Source organism: Callithrix jacchus, chromosome 4 (assembly GCF_049354715.1).
Source record: "Callithrix jacchus isolate 240 chromosome 4, calJac240_pri, whole genome shotgun sequence".
NCBI lineage: Eukaryota > Metazoa > Chordata > Mammalia > Primates > Cebidae > Callithrix > Callithrix jacchus.
The window spans coordinates 2,132,282-2,141,568 of record NC_133505.1 but is presented as its reverse complement, the minus strand read 5'-3'; the positions used below and the strand labels follow the sequence as shown (position 1 = coordinate 2,141,568).

The following is a 9,287-nucleotide window of genomic DNA, read 5'->3' as shown; positions in this document are numbered from 1 at the left end:
GCATATATGTATATATATAAATGAAATACAAAAGTAGGCAGCAACAGAAAAAAAAGAGGGACAAAAAAAGGCCTGTAATCCCAGCTCCTTGGGAGACTGAGGCACAAGAATTGCTTGACTTGGGAGGTGGAGGTTTCAGTGAGCCAAGGTTGTGCCACTGCACTCCGGCCTGGGTGACAAAGTGACACTCTGTCCCCCCCCCAAAAAAAAAGAAAGAAAGAAACTAGAAAGCGAAGAAACAAACTAAAGTAAAAGACAACAGAAGAAATAAAACTGTAAAGATTAGGGCAGAGATAAACAAAATTAAAAAAAGAAAAAAATATTGAGTTTGGTTTTTAGGGAAAAAAGTCAGCAAGTTAACAAACCCTTAGCTAGACTAACAAAAAAAGAAAGGATTCAAATAATAAGAATTAGAAATGAAAGAGGGAACATTACTATTGTCACAGAAATAAAAATAATTATGGGACTATTGCTTTAGTCCGGTTTTACACTGCTGATAAAGACATACCCAAAATGAGCAGTTTACAAAAGAAGAGCTTTAATTGGACTTACAGTTCCACGTGGCTGGGGAAGCCTCACAATCATGGTGGAAGGCAAGAGGAGCAAGTCCCGTCTTACATGGAGGGCCCCAGACAAAGAGAGAATGAGGAAGATGCAAAAGCAGAAAGCCCTGATAAAACCATCAGGACTTATGAGACTTATTCACTACCAGGAGAATAGTATGGGGGAAACCACCCCCATGATTCAATTCTTTCCCACTGGGTCTTCCCCACAACATGCAGGAATTATGGGAGTAAGATTCCAGATGAGTTTTGGGTGGGGACACAGAGCCAAACCATATCAACTGTGAACAATTATATGCCAACAAATGGAATAACATAGAAGAAACAGATAAATTGCTAGGAACGTATAACCTACCAAGACTGAATCAGGAAGAAGTAAAATATCTAAACAGATCCATAACTAATAATGAGATTGAAGTAGAAATCCAAATCCTCATGACAAAGAAAAATCCAGGACCAGAAGGCTTCATGGTTGAATTCTACCAAGCATATAAGAATTTACATGAATCTTTCTTTCTCAAACGTTTCCAAAAATGGAAAATGTGGGAACATTTTCAAACAAATTTTATGAGGCCAGCATTACCCTGATACCAAAGGCAGACAAGAACTCTGTAAGAAAAGAAAATTACAGGCCGGTATCTCTGATAAACACTGATGCAAAAATTCTTAGCAACATACTAGTAAGCCCAATTCAACATCGTACTAGAAGGATTATACACTATGACCAAGTGGTATTTATAACTGAGATGCAAAGATTGTTCAATATACAACAATCAATGCATTTTATTAATTAATCCATATTAATAAAATTAAGGACAATAACCACATCGTCATCTCAATCGACATAGAGAAAGGATTCAATAAAAGTCAACACACTTTTATGAAAAAAGCACTCAGCAACTAGGAATAGAATGAAACTACCTCAACTTAATAAAAGCCGTACATGAAAAGCCTACAGGTAATATCCTTGGTGGCCTTAAGCTTTTCCTCCAAGATCTGGAATAAGGCAAGGATGCCTCCTCTCACCACTACTGTTCAACACAGCACTAAAAGTCTTAGAGCAATCAGACAAGAGAAAGAGGTCCAGTGCGGTGACCACTGCCTGGAATCCCAGCACTTTGGGAGACCGAGGGGCTGCATTGCTTGAGCCCAGGAGTTCAAGACCAGCCTAGGAAACATGGTAAAAACCCATCTCCACACACACAGAAATAAAAATTAGCCACACATAATCGTGCGTACCTGTAATCCCAGCTACTTGGGAGGCTGAGGCAGGGATCACTTGAACCCGGGAGGCGGAGGTTGCACTGAGCTGAGATCACACCGCTGCACTCCAGCATGCGCAACAGAGCCAGACCCCATCTTGAAAAAAGAGAAAAGGAAGGAAAGAAATTAACAAAAGCCATCCAAATTAGAAAAGAAAACTAAAATTATCTGTTTAGAGATGACATGATCTTACATATGGAAACCCTGAAGACCTTTCCACACACACAAAAAAACTGTTACAACTTATAAACAATTTTAGAAAAGTAGCAGGGTATAAAATGAACGCACAAAAGTCAGTTGCATTTCTACAAACTAACAATGATCAACCTGAATAGAAAATTAAGAAAACAATCCCATTTACTATAGCACCAAAAATAATAAAATATTTAGGCATAAACTGAACCAAGAAGGTAAAAGACTTGTACAGGAAAAACTACAAACATTGCTGACAGAAATCCGAGAAGATTCAAATAAATGGAAAGGCATCCTGCGGATGAGGAGTGGAAGACTTTAATACTGCGAATACCTGCAGTGCTCATTCATGGCAGGAATGGTGCACTTACCTCCCTAAGGGAAGTCTAGTAAGTAAACATAGACCAGAGGAGACGATTAGGGACATACTGAGATGGAGAAAGAAGTGTTTTCGGATTCATTACTGTTTGCAAGCTATAATGAGGCAAAAATCATACCAGAAAGAATATGTAAAAGTAGAAATTCTTTTTTTTTTTTTTTTTTTTTTTTGAGACGGAGTTTCGCTCTTGTTACCCAGGCTGGAGTGCAATGGCGCGATCTCGGCTCACCGCAACCTCCGCCTCCTGGGTTCAGGCAATTCTCCTGCCTCAGCCTCCCGAGTAGCTGGGATTACAGGCACGCGCCACCAAGCACAGCTAATTTTTTGTATTTTTAGTACAGACGGGGTTTCACCATGTTGACCAGGATGGTCTCGATCTCTTGACCTCGTGATCCACCCGCATCGGCCTCCCAAAGTGCTGGAATTACAGGCGTGAGCCACAGCCCCCTGGCCCAAAAGTAGAAATGGCTCCACCTGTAGTCCAGCTACTCAGGAGGCTACAGTGGAAGGGTCCCCTGAGCCCAGGACTTGGAGGCTGCCGTGAGCTAAGATCACACCGCGCTCCAACCTGAGCAATAGCGTGAGGCCACTTCTCTTCAAACAAACATACAGCAAAACAGTAACATAAAATGCAAAAGGGCGGAAAGGTCTGGTGAAGTCAAACAGGCGTATATTTAAGAGTAGGTGAAGAAGGCTGACATGATCGAATTATCTATTGATATTGGTGCACTGATGAGCCCTTCTTGATCCCTTTATCAGAGGAAAATACAAAATTATGCCATGTGTTGACTGATACTTCCCCCCAGGGAACTCTGATTTTTTGATTGTTCATATCTTTAAAATTTCATCAAGGTATCAGTGCTGTTTCTCAATTAAAAATAAAATAAAACAAGTTCACGGTATACTTTTGTACTGGAGACGCCATAACTTCTCAATTTTCTGTAGTGGGAACAATCCCTTTGCCAACATCTCCCCGGATGACTGGACTAACAGAGTTACGCCTAGATCGACCTCAGGGGTCTGATCTGCGGAATCAGTCATTAGGCCATTTCATCACTGTGTGAACATCTTAGAGAGTATTGAACACAAACCTAGATGGTGGAGCCTACTCCACACCGACTGCTCGTAGGCTGCAAACCACCACAGCATGTTGCTTTATGAATACTGTAGGGCAGTGAAACACGCAGATAAGTATTTGTGTATTTAAACACAGAAAAGGTACGGTAAAACTACAGTGTTACAGTCTTACAAAACCACATTGTACATGTGGTCAGCTGTTGATGGAAAGGCCTTTGTGTGAAGCACAACTGTAGTTCCAATTTGAGCATGCTGAATGTGGGTGAAGATTTAACAGTTAATCTGTATACAAGTGTACAATGTGACTTCAGGTTGTTCATATACACACACTATTATACGCTATTATAAGGTATTTTAAACTGCCATGAGCACTACAATAAAACACGCGAACAGATTGATTTATCAGAGGAAAATAACTCAGTTGTGAATATTAAAGCCCATTCCAAAGTTAGAACTTTTGAAGCTAGAGCAAACGCCCTAGACAACTACTATAGGTATCGTAAAAACCGTTTCTCTGTGTTTAAAAAACCCAGATGGGTATATTCAAAAACAAGAATCTACCATACAGAAAGATATTGACCATCTCAAAACTCTCAGAAGGCAAAGGACCTTGGTCTTCCCAAAACAGCCATTGGGTGGCGCCTCGGTCGTTCTCCAGAACTTGGATGTGCTGAGCACGTGAAAGCACCCATAAATGACGAACAAATTCACTCCAAATTTTCAAAATTATTGTTAGAAAATTTTCCTCAAGAAGCTCTATGGGTGCCTGAATCTTCTTTGTGTTGAGCAAAACCCTACAAAAAACGACAGCAATAGCAAGCCTTCCGTTTTCCTCCTCAAGTACCATTTGGGCATTTACAAATGGATTTTATTCCTTTGTCCGAAATTTTTAAAAATTGCACATGTTTCAACAATATCTTCAAAAGTAAAACTGTAATTTTTGGCCAGACTGCAGCTTTCTCTTGTAAAAGATTAATACTTTAAGTTAGTGCTGTCAAATAGGGCGTTTTACAATGATGAAAATGTTCTGTATCTGTGCCATCCAGTTGGTGGGTATGACATGCCACGTGTGGCTACTGAGCATTTGAAGGAGGAACAGTACAGCAGCTCTGTTATCAAAACATAATCACAAGTATCATTCGAAGCTTGCAGATTTTGTTTTCCTACCTGGGAAATACATAATGTTCAGCACTGTCAATGGACACAGAAATCCAATTCAGTAGTGAAATTCTTAAGATTCTCCCATTAAGACATACACTTTTTGTTCTTATTCTCAAAATCTGAGAAAGCAGCACAAATTTATGGTCTTCTTTAAAGCAATCTTTGAAAACACCATTACCAAAGAGATCTGACCTAACCAATTCCATCTCTCTTCTAACCTCCAAGCTGTCCTTGCTCATTCCTTCATTCCTTGCAGGCTGACCTAACTTTGGGAGGAACTTAGCTGATAGTTTAGCTTTGAAACAAAGACAATAGCAGCCCTTTCCAAAAGAAACCTCCTTCCTGCCTGCAGGACTAGACTGCTTCTGCAGGACTAACAAATCAGCCACAAGATTAGAAAACTCGGCTTAGGAGTCCTGCAGCTGGAGGCGGCAAGACTCTAAACCTCCCCAGATCGCTCCTGGGGATAGCATCACTATTGTAAAACCTAAGATCAGTACTTGAGATATTTGCAGACCCCTCACTCTGCGGACCGACTGGCACCACCCATCGCGATAAACCGGCTCATCTGGCCTTGTGGCCTCTTCCAGGAACTGAGTCAAGGCAGGAGTACAGCTTCCACTTCCTGTGATTTCATCTCTGACCCAAGCAATCAACATTCCCAACTCACTGGTCCCCTGCCTGCCAAATTATCCTTAAAAACGCCAGTCCACTTGCGGAGGCTGATTTCAGTAACAGTAAAACGGCTTTTCCCCGCACAGCCGGCCTGCCTGCCGCTGTCTTGATAAACGCTCCTGTCTCGGCAGCGGGCAAGCTAAACCCATTAGGTGGTTACACATTTTCACATTTTTAGATCTTTCCTTAAACTAAAACTTTACCGTCAGTCCTAAGGTAATATGATTATGCCATAAAACCTTCCTACATAACGCTGCTGTGGAGATGTGTAAGGTGTCTCCTGCGCAGGAGGCGGTGGGCAGCCGTGGGCCCAGCCGGAATGGCGTGATCCTGAAGCCCCACTTCTCCCAGGACTGGCAGCGGCGCGTGGCCACGTGGTCCACCCAGCCGGCGCGGAAGATCCGCAGACTCAAGGCCCCCGCGAGCCAAAGGCGCGGCTGCATCGCCCCGTGCCCGCGTCGAGACCCCTCCGGCCGCTCACGTGGTGCCCCCCTGTGAAGTATCAAACCAAGGTGTGTGCCCCCCGCGGCTGCAGCCTGGAGGAGCCCAGGGTGACGGACATTCACAAGAACTTGGCCGGGACCACTGGCATCTCTAGATTGTGGCCCCGAGAAGGCAGAACAAATCCACCGAGGCCCTGCAGGCCAGTGTGCCGCGGCTGAAGGAGTACTTCTCCAAACGCACCCTCTTCCCCAGGAAGCCCTCGGCCCCCAAGAAGGGAGACAGTTCTGCTGAAGAACTGAAACTGGTCACCCAGCTGACAGGACCGGCCGTGCCCATCCGGAATTTCTGTAAGAAGGAGAAAGCCCTGCCGGGCGCGGTGGCTTTGGGAAGCCGAGGCGAGTGGATCAATTCCAGTCAGGAGTTCAAGACCAGACTGGCCAACATGGTGAAATCCCATGTCTACTAAAAAAATACAAAAACTAGCTGGGCATGGTGGCTCGCGCCTGTAATCCCAGCTACTTGGGAGGCTGAGGTAGGAGAATTGCTTGAACCGGACCTGGGAGGCGGAGGTTGGAGTGAGCTGAGATCCCGCCACTACACTCCAGCCTGAGCTACAGAGCGAGATTCCATCTCAAAAAAAAAAAAAAAAAAAAAAAGTCTGGGCGTGCCGGCTCACGCCTGTAATCCCAGCACTTTGGGAGGCCGAGGTGGGTGGATCATGAGGTCAAGAGATCGAGACCATCCTGGTCAACATGGTGAAACCCCGTCTCTACTGAAAATACAAAAATTAGCTGGGCATGGTGGTGCGAGCCTGTAATCCCAGCTACTCGGGAGGCTGAGGCAGGAGAATTGCCTGAACCCAGGAGGTGGAGGTTGTGGTGAGCCGAGATCGCGCCATTGCACTCCAGCCTGGGTAACAAGAGCGAAACTCCGTCTCAAAAAAAAAAAAAAAAAGGAGGAGGAGAAAGCCCGAGTCAGCACTGAGAAGTAGAGGCCTTTCGAAGCTCTCCCGTCTCCGCAGGGCCAGTGCCAACACCTGGCTCTTTGGCATATGGGCAAAAAGAGCCAAGGAAGCTGCAAAACAGGATGTTGAAAGAAAAATGATAAAGCCCGCTTGGGGTCTTGTAACAGATAAATTTAAATAGAAATCTATAAAGTTTAGACTGATTCTTCCTCTGACACTCTACCTTGTTACACTCTAACAAGGTATTTTGGAAGAGACAGCATGAAAGATTAACCTTAGATCAGCACTGGAAAGGACCATTGTGGGTTTGTCGAGCACAAACATACCCTCGCACTGACCGCACACGCCCAGTATCACAGTGAACGCTGGGCAATGGCTGCTTATGCCCTGGGGCCTTTCCTGGCAGTAAATGTCCCTTTAGGCATGGAGTCCATACTCTGCTTACCTGGGCTCCCAGAATTCGCTATGGAAAGAACCCTGATCCTCCATTCTGCACAGGTCTCTTTGCTGATCCATCCTTTTGAGGGCAGGCCATACCATTAATACTTGTGCCTCCAGGCCTGAGAGGCGGCACAGGAGAGGCTCTTTGCCAGGAGTTTGTATGAAGCTTGTATGATTTTGTTACAGTCGGTAGCACAGGTGTGAGCAGGGCGGGAGGGGGCTCCGCACACACACACGCCAGAAGTAAAAGGTCAGGCGGTTGTTAACGATTTCGCTGAAGTACTAATTGGTCACAGCTGGTGCCAGAGAAAGGCCGTTTCTTAATAGATAGAAAACACCTGAAACTGGGAGCCAGTCACTGCCCACTAAGATCTCAGCAATGGGGAGAAGTAACAGAAGATCCAGGAAGTATGCCAGCGTTTACCACGCCAGCTCAAGACGTCACGCCATACCCTGGGTCCTTCAAGTTGCCTGCTTGGCCCTCTTCCAATGTACTTTCCTTCCTTTCATTACCGCTCTCAATCTTTTTAATAAACGTTCACTCCTGCTGTAAGGCTTGCCTCCCGCCCTCCTTCTGCCTTATGCCCCTCAATGGAATTCTTTCTTTCTCCTGAAGAGGCAAGAATTAAGATTGCTTCAGACTCCTTCCAGGTAACCGCCGGTGAAGAAGGAGACCCAGGCATCTGAGATCAACTTCCACTTTGTCCATCACACTGAATTTCAATAGAAGAAAAGGCTGACAGACTGGCGCCTCCCGTTTCACCTTCCTGTAGGTGGCAGGCTTGGTCTTGGGGAAACTCTCCCGAAGGTATTTTTTTACCTTCACTTTTCACTTGTGAGTCCTAAAACTGTAGACCGGAACCCTTTCATATGTGATTCCGAAACTGTGAACAGAGACCTTTTCACATGTGAGTCCTAAAACTGTAAACCGGAACCTTTTCATATGTGATTTCTGGAGCTGTAAGCCAAAACCTTTTCACATGTGAGTCCTAAAATCCGGGTCAGTTTTTCTGTCCTCTGGGTCTGTCCCTTGATCAAGGAAGAGCTCAGGAAAGCAGGGGTCTAAAGAAAATACCTGTGGTTTCGCGTTGGTTTTCGGTCTTTTTCTTTCTTGCTTGCTCTTAGATAATACTGGGAAATGTAACCAATGTGATTGGGCTTGTTAACTTGGTGACTTGCTTGTTTTTCCGCTTTTGGAATTCTGAGGCAGTCTGTGCTTCCCTGGCCTGTTTCATCTGGTCATTTGTCTCTTGACCCAGCCACCCAGGGTGGTGTCAAAGCCTTAGGGCATAAATGCATCAATATTAAAAGCAAAAGAGAGTTTGTTTTCCTAGGTTTCCATGTGAATTAGAAGAACTGATAGAGAATGGAAGTGCCACAAAAACAAAAAAACGAAACAAAACTGAGGCGCGTCCTAGATATGGTGAAAGGGTGGACGTAGTCTTGCAAACAACCCAGGAAGAGGGAGGGGAAAAAAAGAGTGGAGGTGCCGGGGATTGAACCCGGGGCCTCGTGCATGCTAAGCACGCGCTCTACCACTGAGCTACACCCCCTCGTACTGTGACTTGGCCAAAATATTTCTATGGCCTGTCAGGATTTCCGGTCGTACCAAGAAGCATATGCGGTGAAACTGCATTTTGAATTCCCTATCCTGGATATTGTCTCCTGGCAACGCTGAGACAAGGACAATGAATGTCGGAAGTTCCCGCTGGGCCCGGGCTCTCCCACCGCAGCTCAGCCCCGTGCCCGGCCATCCCCGGGAAAGGTCTGCGATGGGGCCGTCTCAGCTCTGAACGGTTGCCGGGAAACCGCGAGCATAACGCAGCAAGAGAAAAAGAAACCCCTGAACGCCGCCGCGGGAACGCAGGTCCACGCGGGGAGAAGACAGGCGGGGAATCGCAGAGGCTCGCGCCGGTCCGAGTCTCCGCTCCCGAAGGTTCCCACGCCCAGCCTCGGGGCGCAGAAGCTGCGCGCGCTGCGTTTCGCGGGCTCCGAGAGTCCCGAGCTGCGCTCTGGGAGGAGAAGGAGCGAGAAGGGCGCCCCAGCGCTCGCGGTGCCACTTCCCGGGGGCCCTCCACGGCGTGGAAGGTGTGAGGAGCGAGGCGACCTGTGGCTGCAGACACCTCCG

General features: G+C 46.0%; 1 non-coding gene across 1 annotated transcript; it reads right to left on the bottom strand.

Moving 5' to 3' along the window:
* Nucleotides 1–8,640: 8,640 nt before the first annotated feature.
* Nucleotides 8,641–8,712, bottom strand: TRNAA-AGC (transfer RNA alanine (anticodon AGC)). The gene has a single exon. It is a non-coding gene; the product is annotated as a tRNA-Ala (tRNA).
* Nucleotides 8,713–9,287: the final 575 nt, after the last annotated feature.